Source organism: Stylophora pistillata, chromosome 2 (assembly GCF_964205215.1).
Source record: "Stylophora pistillata chromosome 2, jaStyPist1.2, whole genome shotgun sequence".
Classification (NCBI taxonomy): domain Eukaryota; kingdom Metazoa; phylum Cnidaria; class Anthozoa; order Scleractinia; family Pocilloporidae; genus Stylophora; species Stylophora pistillata.
Window position 1 is genome coordinate 47,019,793 of NC_142520.1, and position 9,058 is coordinate 47,028,850.

A 9,058-nucleotide genomic window follows, 5' to 3' on the forward strand; every position below is an offset into this window, starting at 1 on the left:
AGAATTCCCTGCACGTACTGATGGATTAACAACATCTTCGATTTCACGCCAAGAATAAATGTTCATAAGTATAGGAAAAGATGTATACGTGAGCCGTTTGTACACGGTGGACATCAACTAGAGCTCAAGATGATTTTTTAATATCCACTTTTTCGATACTTATTATCGTTCTAGGCGCTGTAGAGGATACAGAAAGAAGAGAAGTTTGAGGTGTAATTCCTTATTCGCAGATTTCCCAAGGTTACCACTGGGGAAAATCTTGGTCTTTTTGTACCTGTGGTCAAATGACGAGAGGCAAGCCACGGCAAGCCACATTAATTACAAGAACTGAAGGCGCAATTTCGCCGACTTCCGTTGAAAAGCAACAGAAGAGTACGATAACTCGTTCTGTGGTTAGCGAGCCGAAAACGCAAGCTGGTTTGACGACAAACAATAAATTCTCTCGCCTTTGTGGCAGGAAATTCAATCACATTGTCCTCTGAGTCCTTGAAAGTCGCAAACAACACTTCTCTCGCACAAAGGGAGGAATTGTAAAATCTCAGTAAAGTTCGCAAGGCCGAGATTTACTCAAAAGGAACTCGAACATGTCTGAAGACCAAGTTTCTGCTCCAATCGATCAATCTGAAGTAGACGCACAGGCCTCAACCCTGCTGCAAATGTGGCGCGATAATGTAGACAGAAACACATCTGTTACAAGAACGTTTGTCCACTTGCGACAAGAGGATGTCTCGAAGAAAGCAGTTCCTAGAAGATCGCGTATGGAAACGTTGGTAAACGAAATGAGAGTAAAGGATATTCAATTCTCTACCAGGCACACCTGTAGTCAGATTGCAAACCTACTGGCTACGAATATTCCAACTTTAGCGGGAGTAAGCCCCACAAGGTATTTTTTTAAAGAGCATTTTCAATGCTCATGATTCATAAACAGTGACATTGTAAGAAGTAAATCACAAGTTTGTTTCGTCAATTTTGTGCCGCAAAATTGTCAGGTAGCTTTCCATGGGGCTAGATAAGGGCTGGCTTTTTAGGCGATTTTAATTACTCGCTATGAACGTGCATAGCAGTACATAGCAGTTGCATGACTTGGCTTCAAACGAAGGGAAAAGAAATATGACTCCTCAGAAAAATGCTGTCCACCAATTCTTTTCTTAACCATCTTTACATATTCACTACCAATGTCTGTTTCAAAAAGTACAATAGAAACGACAGGTCAACATGCTTGTTTGAGAGATGGGGCCAATCTCACCCCATTTATGCCTGTACTCGCACTAATCACGCGTGTCATTCCATCGATTCACGGTTCATTATCTGGTTTCTGGAAACAAGGTTTTTTCAAAGTAATATTTGGAACAATTTTGGCATATGATTTGTGGAAGAATTTTCTCAATTATAAACGACATCGACTCAAAACGTTCAAGCTAAATATGAATGTGTCAAGCAAAAAATAAAGTAATATAATAAATTAATTAGTTAACGAACAAGCGATGACGTCATAAATCTTGCAGCACTACTTTGAGCAGTCTGAGGAAGTGAGCATTTATGGCGCTCAACGGGAGCAGTTAAAGGACAAACAAATCAGCGTTCAAAAACTACTTAAAGACTTCCAAACAAGAAGCTGAGCGTTGAGCTTGCAACATGTCTTGAGAATGATCTATTTAATTTAAAACCAGTACTAACTGATGCATCTTTTACTAATGTTCATAGCACGTCATTATCACGATCTAGCCAAGTGCCCTAAATGTTTTATTATTGACTTGAAAATCTGCCTGAGAAATGTAATAATGATGATTGCTTTGTAGCATGACGATACTGAAATCTACTAACCGGGGTTCAGAGATGGTTAGAGTTTTCAATGGTCTCACAAATGGATACAACATCCAAAATGCATTCAGACAAAGGACAAAGAAAGTCTTCATATTTGACTCTGGAGGTTGGTTGTTATAGTCATCTAGAATAGCAAAGTTTTGGCATGTGTACAGGTTGTGCTGAGGTTACAACTATTTCCCACATTGAATTACTCCGTAATTATTAACTAGAGAAAAAAAAAACCCATTATAGATGTGAGATGAAGCACTGATTATGAAAGTTTAAACTTGCTTAAAGTTTACTTGACATGTTCACCTTTCACAACTTTTGATGTTACGCAAGATTTTGAATTGTAATTACATGAAAATTTTCTGTTTAAAATCTGTGTAGGTAATATTTTGAACAATTCAATAACAATTGTAGAAATTCTTGTTCCATTGATAGCATTGTTAACTGCAGTGACATCTGCAGCAACATCTCCGGTAACAACAACGGGATCATCTGCAGTAACATTATTATCAACAGTAACGTCAGCATCAATGGTTTCCTCAGCAACAGAGACACCCGTTGTTGCTCCAGTAATATCTACAGCTGGTCCTTTGCCTTCAGGAAGTGATGCTAGAGGTAGACATCATTTCATTTTGACAAGAATTTTTACTAACTACATTTGAAAGAGGAATTAGGTTATCTTCAAAACCAAGTTACTTAGCTAGCCATATATTGCCTGTCACTCAAGTAAGGGATATTAATGGATCTTTAAAAAGGTTTAGCACATGTCATTCTTTTACACCAAAGTGATGTCAGATTGGAAGAGCCAGTCATTCATATCCTCCTTTGAGTGGCAAGTAACCTGAGTTGTTGATTGTTTTCCCATCCTTTAAAACCTCTTTTCATTCACCAAAGACAATGAGATTTTACATTTTTACAGTGCCCTATTGAAAACCCCCTGGTGAAATGGGCCATCTGTATAAAGAATTAAAAAATCATTATTATCATTACTATAATTATTGTTATTTTTATTATCTTATGCATTATACTGTTGTCTATATTGATGTCTACAGGACATGGTGTGAGTCTCGGCCATGAAGGCAATTCTGACGATCTACAGATAGTGTCTGTAAGATCTCTTAACCAACTGACTGGTAGGAAACGTTTGATACATTGTGTGGCTTTTATTTAGCAGTATATAGTGGTGCTTACATGTACGGTACAGGTTTTGTTGTACTTTCTAGGCATTAGTATTTTGGTTTTACAAGCATATTACAGTTCTAACAATCAGACTGGGGCATTACTTTCATTATTTTGTGAGTGCATGAATTGCCACAGAAATACTTGCAAGTTTACCTTGTCTTCTCCTTAAAAGGCATACATTTTTTTGTAATTAATGAACATTTCAGTATAAAATGTACTTAATTCATTTTGAATGGTTCTCCTGCCATCACAATTTTGTGATTCCAAATAATACTTAAAAATTTGCATGTGATCTATGTCCCTACTAATTGAAGAACTGACAACTGACATTGTTTTTGTTCTGTTGCAGCCCAGACGTCTATTGTGGATGTGTTGAAAGGGAACTATGGTATGAACAGTCATATCAACAAAACAGAAAAGTCTTAGCATAAGCCTAAAATAGTGAAAGTATCAATTTAACCAGCATTCATTGTTACATTTTATTGATTTTGACCATATTCTACTTCAAATAGATATACTTTGTTGGAGAGTGACTTTCTTATTTGCAGGTATGAAACTGATGAAAATGAACTGTTCACTTATACCATTACAGATATAATCTCAACAAAAGGCACAACTCAGGAAATAAATGAAAACGTCCAGTCTGGTATGGATACATTTTTGTGATTTTCATTACCAACATTGAAGGGTCTGTTTGGTATGGTAGAATCTGAGCGACTTAATTCCTATTCTAATTGGCTTATCAGCAATGATTGTATTCAGACCAGTCAGCAAGGAGTTTGTCATTAAATTTGCTAGCACCTATTCATACAACTGAGAGAAAAAAACTGAAATGGGAAACTCTATAAAGTTAATTGTGTACTATATTAATTAAATTAATAGTCAAGGCAAACTAGGCCACCACACAGTCCTACCTTATGTTTGGCCAAACAGTATATATATTGTCATAGTAACAAGTTACAACAAATTGCAAAAAATTTTGACAAAAGAATGAACAAAGAAAACTTAAAAAGGCCACAATCCCCATCTGCATTAAACCCCTCATATTGGTAGCAACTAAACACTATAGGTATACTGTTCTCTGGTAAACTGTAAGTGCTACATTTAATCCTAAATTATTACAAGATGTAATTGAGGGCCTGATCACAAGTATCTCCTTTGTTTGGCATCTGTTTTTCAATTGTGATAGGGGGACAAGTGAGTTGCCAAAAATCCATGGAGGGTGCTGAGGTCTTTGGTGAGGACATTTTTGATAATTTTTTTCAAATACTATAAACTTTCTTGAAACAACGCTGGCATGTGTTCTCCCACACAGCAAATTTTACCTTTCTGTGAGAGGTAGAAGCTTGTAGAGACCATGAAGTTGGCCAGTTAGCAAAAATTAGTAAATCAAACACAAGAAAGGTCACAGTTCCCTCATGATTTCATACACTAGTTTATCCCTCAAGAATATAGGCCTCTAGGAAATGGTTGGGCACCAGTGGTAGATGAGTTAAACAAGATGCTAATTCTGCATTAATAGCAGTTTATCTCTATCTATACCTATATAATGGTACAGACTCTATTGAATTAATTACAGCTTCAGAGTAATAATTGAGTGTCACCATAGATCATGATTAAAGGTTGTTCTTATTTTTAAAGGTCTGATTAACTGATTGAAAAATTGTTTTGATAACAGAAATTGAAGGACCCTTACAGTAGGTCCAACTGCTGTACCTCCTCCTTGGGAGAAGATTAATGTGGACCCCATGCCCATTTATGTTTGACCAGGCAAGGATTTTGTTTATGTACTCAGGAAAAGACAAATTTGGCGAGATGTTTGAAAGTGTTGGTCTGTGCATAGTTGTTTTGTATCTTGCAGTGTTATATACATACTCTTTTTAACAACTATATTTGATTTAAACCTGGGATTTTGTTTAGGCTGTTGTACAGAGTCACCAAGACCTGACACCAATTGTGGTGATCCTGTTTGATGAGAGTGATGAGAGTGTCAATGTCATCAGGTAATTTAAGCTAAAAACTATCAAACAAATAATCATTCATTCAAATTTTACAAAACAGAACATGCCAGAAGTAAATGTTTTTATCTTGAGCTTAGATTATCTGAGAAGTATTCCACTTCATGTAAGAATAGATATTCACAGATGAATGATGTAAATGTTTCTTCCTTCTTTCATCCTTAAGACACAAACTTTGTTGACTCTATAGTTAGTTCCCAAATATTAGATCTAAGTCTTTTGCCAGTCTTGTATTGTTTCTTAGTACAGATTAAAGTATATTCCTTTTATTCTGAAGGACACTTAACGAGGATACAGAAGTATCAAAAGTGTTAGGCTGCTGCTTGGTCTTTGTGGCACACAACAGATCACCTTGTGTGTCACAAATGCTTGAACGTGTTGGTGAAGATCCACGTCCCCTGAGTGGTGCCCATGTCTTGATTTTACAACAAGTTGGTGTTACCAAACGTCAAGTCATTGCTGCATGGTTGTCAGGTATGTGATGTTATTGATGCATGCCTCCATGTTTCCTCAGAGAAAGCTCAGACCAGCCTCAATAAATTAATGATCCAATTCTCTTATCACTAGGAGATAAACTGACTGCAGAAGAGGTGATCAGACATGCCACAGTGAACCTCCATCATGTAAAGGCCATCTCTTCACAAAGGTATACTTACAGTAGACTTTACATATTTTGACTCCCTTCTATGTAATTACTCACTCACTGGGTTGTTAACAATTGAAAGGAAAACAAATGGTCAAGCCTTTTCTATGCAGTAAAGTAAATGGAAGTTGTTTGCTATATACATATAATTAACAATTATTCCACGAGCGCACGTTGGATATGAGATGATAGATAGCCAACGAGGCGCGTAGCGCTGAGTTGGCTATGATAATCTCATATCCAACAAACGCGAGTGGAATAGTTGTTTTATTAAAAACACTACATTCAATTATTGAATTTTATCAAATCTTTAGCTCCCTTTCAATTTTGAGCTTATGCGTACGCTTACCATATCGTAGTTTATGGTATATTGGCTCATATACCATAATGGCTAAGCCAATGAAAAGTCTTGAATTGCATTATCCAATGATCCAGTTTTTAATAATAAATGATATGAAATCCTAAATATGCAGGTTGCTCTCTTATTTTGGTATTTAACAGAAAGAATTAATAATGACATAATTGCATGCTGTTTTGAAATGACAAAGTCACTTATTAAAATGCACTTAATAGCAGTGATACATATACCGGTAGCTACTTTGAAAAACAGTTGCATGGTATGGCACTGTGTTCAGCAATATTAAATTGGAAGTTTATCTAACGACAGGCAACAGTTAGAGGACACAAGAGAATTGCGACAACAACAAGATGCAGCGTTACAAGCATCGGTAAAGTATTATTTGAAAAGGCTACAGGATGTCAGTGCGTAACACCAATATTAATTACATTATCTACAATGCACTTGAATTTTGTTTACAATTAACTTATTCAGATGAAAAAGGTGCATTTACTCAAATCTAAGCTTACAGCTAACATCGTATTTATTTTGTTACAGGAAACAGCTGATGCACAGAAAGAGGTATAACAGTTATTATTGTTATTATTCAACAATGACATTCTGTAATAACTTAATGTCACCATCCAACCTTTTTCCCGCAAACTTCGATCCACAAAATAAGAATATTTACCAGATTCATTTATTTTTGAGAAGATTCGCCGACATTTTTTTTTCTTATTTTTGAGTGCAAAGCTCTACATTGATACAAACTAATTGTACCGACAGGTGATTGCATCGCCAGTAGCAGTAACACCACCAGCAGCTGGTCATGCAACGGCAGCAGCAGCAGATATAGAAGCAGTTGGATTCGCTGTTTCCGAATATACTGTTTCCGAATGTAATTCTTTTCCGCAGGTACTTTCTATTATTATAAGACGTACTTTCTATCAGAGTATCCCATATTTTTCATATATACTTGCGTAAATAGCTGTATCTGGGTAAGATTTAAGCTTAAGGTGAGTTATGTATGGCGAGATTTCTAACACAAAGCGAAGGTTTGGACAAAATGGGACCACGCGGAGTCTAAATTGTAGTATTCGCAGAAATGTCAAACTGAGGTGGCTGCTTCAGGTTTCCAGAATTTTCAAGCTGTATAATTTTGATTTATCCCTACTTCCAATTTATTTACGCATGAAATAACAGATTACCATAGAAACACTATAGCGTCTTAAAAACACTATTTATTTTGGCTTAAATAACAAGTAACTGAAGCACTAGCACGGTATCCCCCCCGTTTTTTATCGTTGAAAAGTAATAAGCGTGTCAAGAAAGAACCTTATGCAAATGAGAAATAATTGTTAACAAAATTAATCAAGCGACGTACTTGTAACAATCTGTTGTTCACTGACAATACTTTCTCTCAGACACAACAACACCATATCTCTGTGAAGGTGGTCAAACCCTCTGGAAACATAATCATTTTGACAGTAGACAATTCAAGATGCGTTGAGGTGAGCTAACTGATGGTAATATTCTCCTCAACCTTCTATTCAGTAATTTAATACAGTCCTGCATATTTCAGAAGCTGTGACGAAGATTTGTTGTGAGCTCCAATCTGTAATTTTCGTTGATCCTACGCTGATTCCTACTGATTGCTTTATTTCACGAATTTCCTCCCTTATGATATGTTGATGCTACACGACTGGTCAGTTCTTAAACTGACACGTTTTATCCACTTAGACCTTGAACATTTGTTTGCAATCTCTCAATTTATTGCGCTCGTGATGAATGCCCAGACCTGTTAGAACTTTTAACCGACACAAGTTGCGGCTATAACCCTTACGAGCCTCGTGGATGTTTTTTTTATGATGATTGTTGCATGTTGTTTTCAATGAAACGCAGGAATATAATATGTTTTGTATTAATTTTTCAAACCAGAGCATACTCACTGCCCAAGAAAGAGACGCTGGTGTTGTGGTCCGGATGTTTAGTGGAGAAAATGTTTCAGTTAGAGTCCCGCCAAGTGCAATATTTAGGGATATTGCTGGACACGACAAACAAATCCTCCTGCGGCTGGAAAACAATTAAATAAAGATAATTTTGAACTATCATGTGTCAATGTTTTTATCACGACGAGAGTCGCAAAGGAGAGAATTAAATATAGTGATTTTGTTGATAGTTTAATTCATGTAATAATTCTCTGCTAGTTAAAATCAAGCTTGGAATTTTTTTCAGAAAAGGGGTTTTGTCGAGCAATTTCCAGTCATGCGTTGTTCCATGAACATGTCCAATATTTGGGAAAAACCTGTTAGGGAAAATCTTATCAACAAAAAACGTGCTGATGTAAATTTGCCTAAGTATCAATGCCTAAGGATCAATGTTTAATAAACTGCTGGTGTTTGAAGAATCATCCTCTGTGGTTTTCTCTTTATTTCACAAATAATCGCTTACAACATCCATCATCAAATACTGTAAAGTATATTCTTCCCTTTCCCACCCTATTCACTCCTAAGGATCAATGTTTAATAAACTGCTGGTGTTTGAAGAATTATCCTCTGTGGTTTTCTCTTTATTTCACAAATAATCGCTTAGAACATCCATCATCAAATACTGTAAAGTACATTCTTCCCTTTTCCACCCTATTCACTCTATTTACTTCTTTTGTGTGTTATCTACCGATATTAGCACGGGAACATCGAATAAAATATTTACCTGAAACTTCGTAAAAATCACGTTCTGCGATTGCACAAAAATATTGTGTTTTGAAAATAAAGTGAGATATTAACTGGAATTTCGTAGAACCCACGTTCTGTACTTCTGCTCCGTTGATACGATTCAACGTCGGTTGAGGAGGATTAGATCGTCGACGTTTCGCTGGTAACGTTAACGATCTGATTCGTGCTCGTTGTCTAGGAACACGTTCTTAGACAACGAGCACGATGTTATGAAAGATCGTTGAACCATACGATGAAATCGTATAGACGAGGACGTTCTTTTTAACGTCCTCGTTGTACTGGATTTTAAGGTTAACGTGGTCGTTCTTTTCAACGCGCTCGTTATACT

At 36.4% G+C, this 9,058-nt stretch overlaps 1 pseudogene across 1 annotated transcript; it reads left to right on the forward strand.

The window, feature by feature from the left end:
- The first annotated feature begins 347 nt into the window (after positions 1–347).
- Positions 348–8,405, forward strand: LOC148739921 (uncharacterized; annotated as a pseudogene). Its single transcript, XR_015996339.1, has 16 exons — positions 348–883; positions 1,800–1,930; positions 2,230–2,430; positions 2,868–2,948; positions 3,347–3,385; positions 3,590–3,643; positions 4,187–4,234; positions 4,676–4,767; positions 4,918–5,000; positions 5,293–5,489; positions 5,583–5,661; positions 6,326–6,386; positions 6,554–6,577; positions 6,782–6,910; positions 7,420–7,506; positions 7,934–8,405. The product of XR_015996339.1 is annotated as an uncharacterized LOC148739921 (transcript).
- The last annotated feature ends 653 nt before the right edge of the window (positions 8,406–9,058 follow it).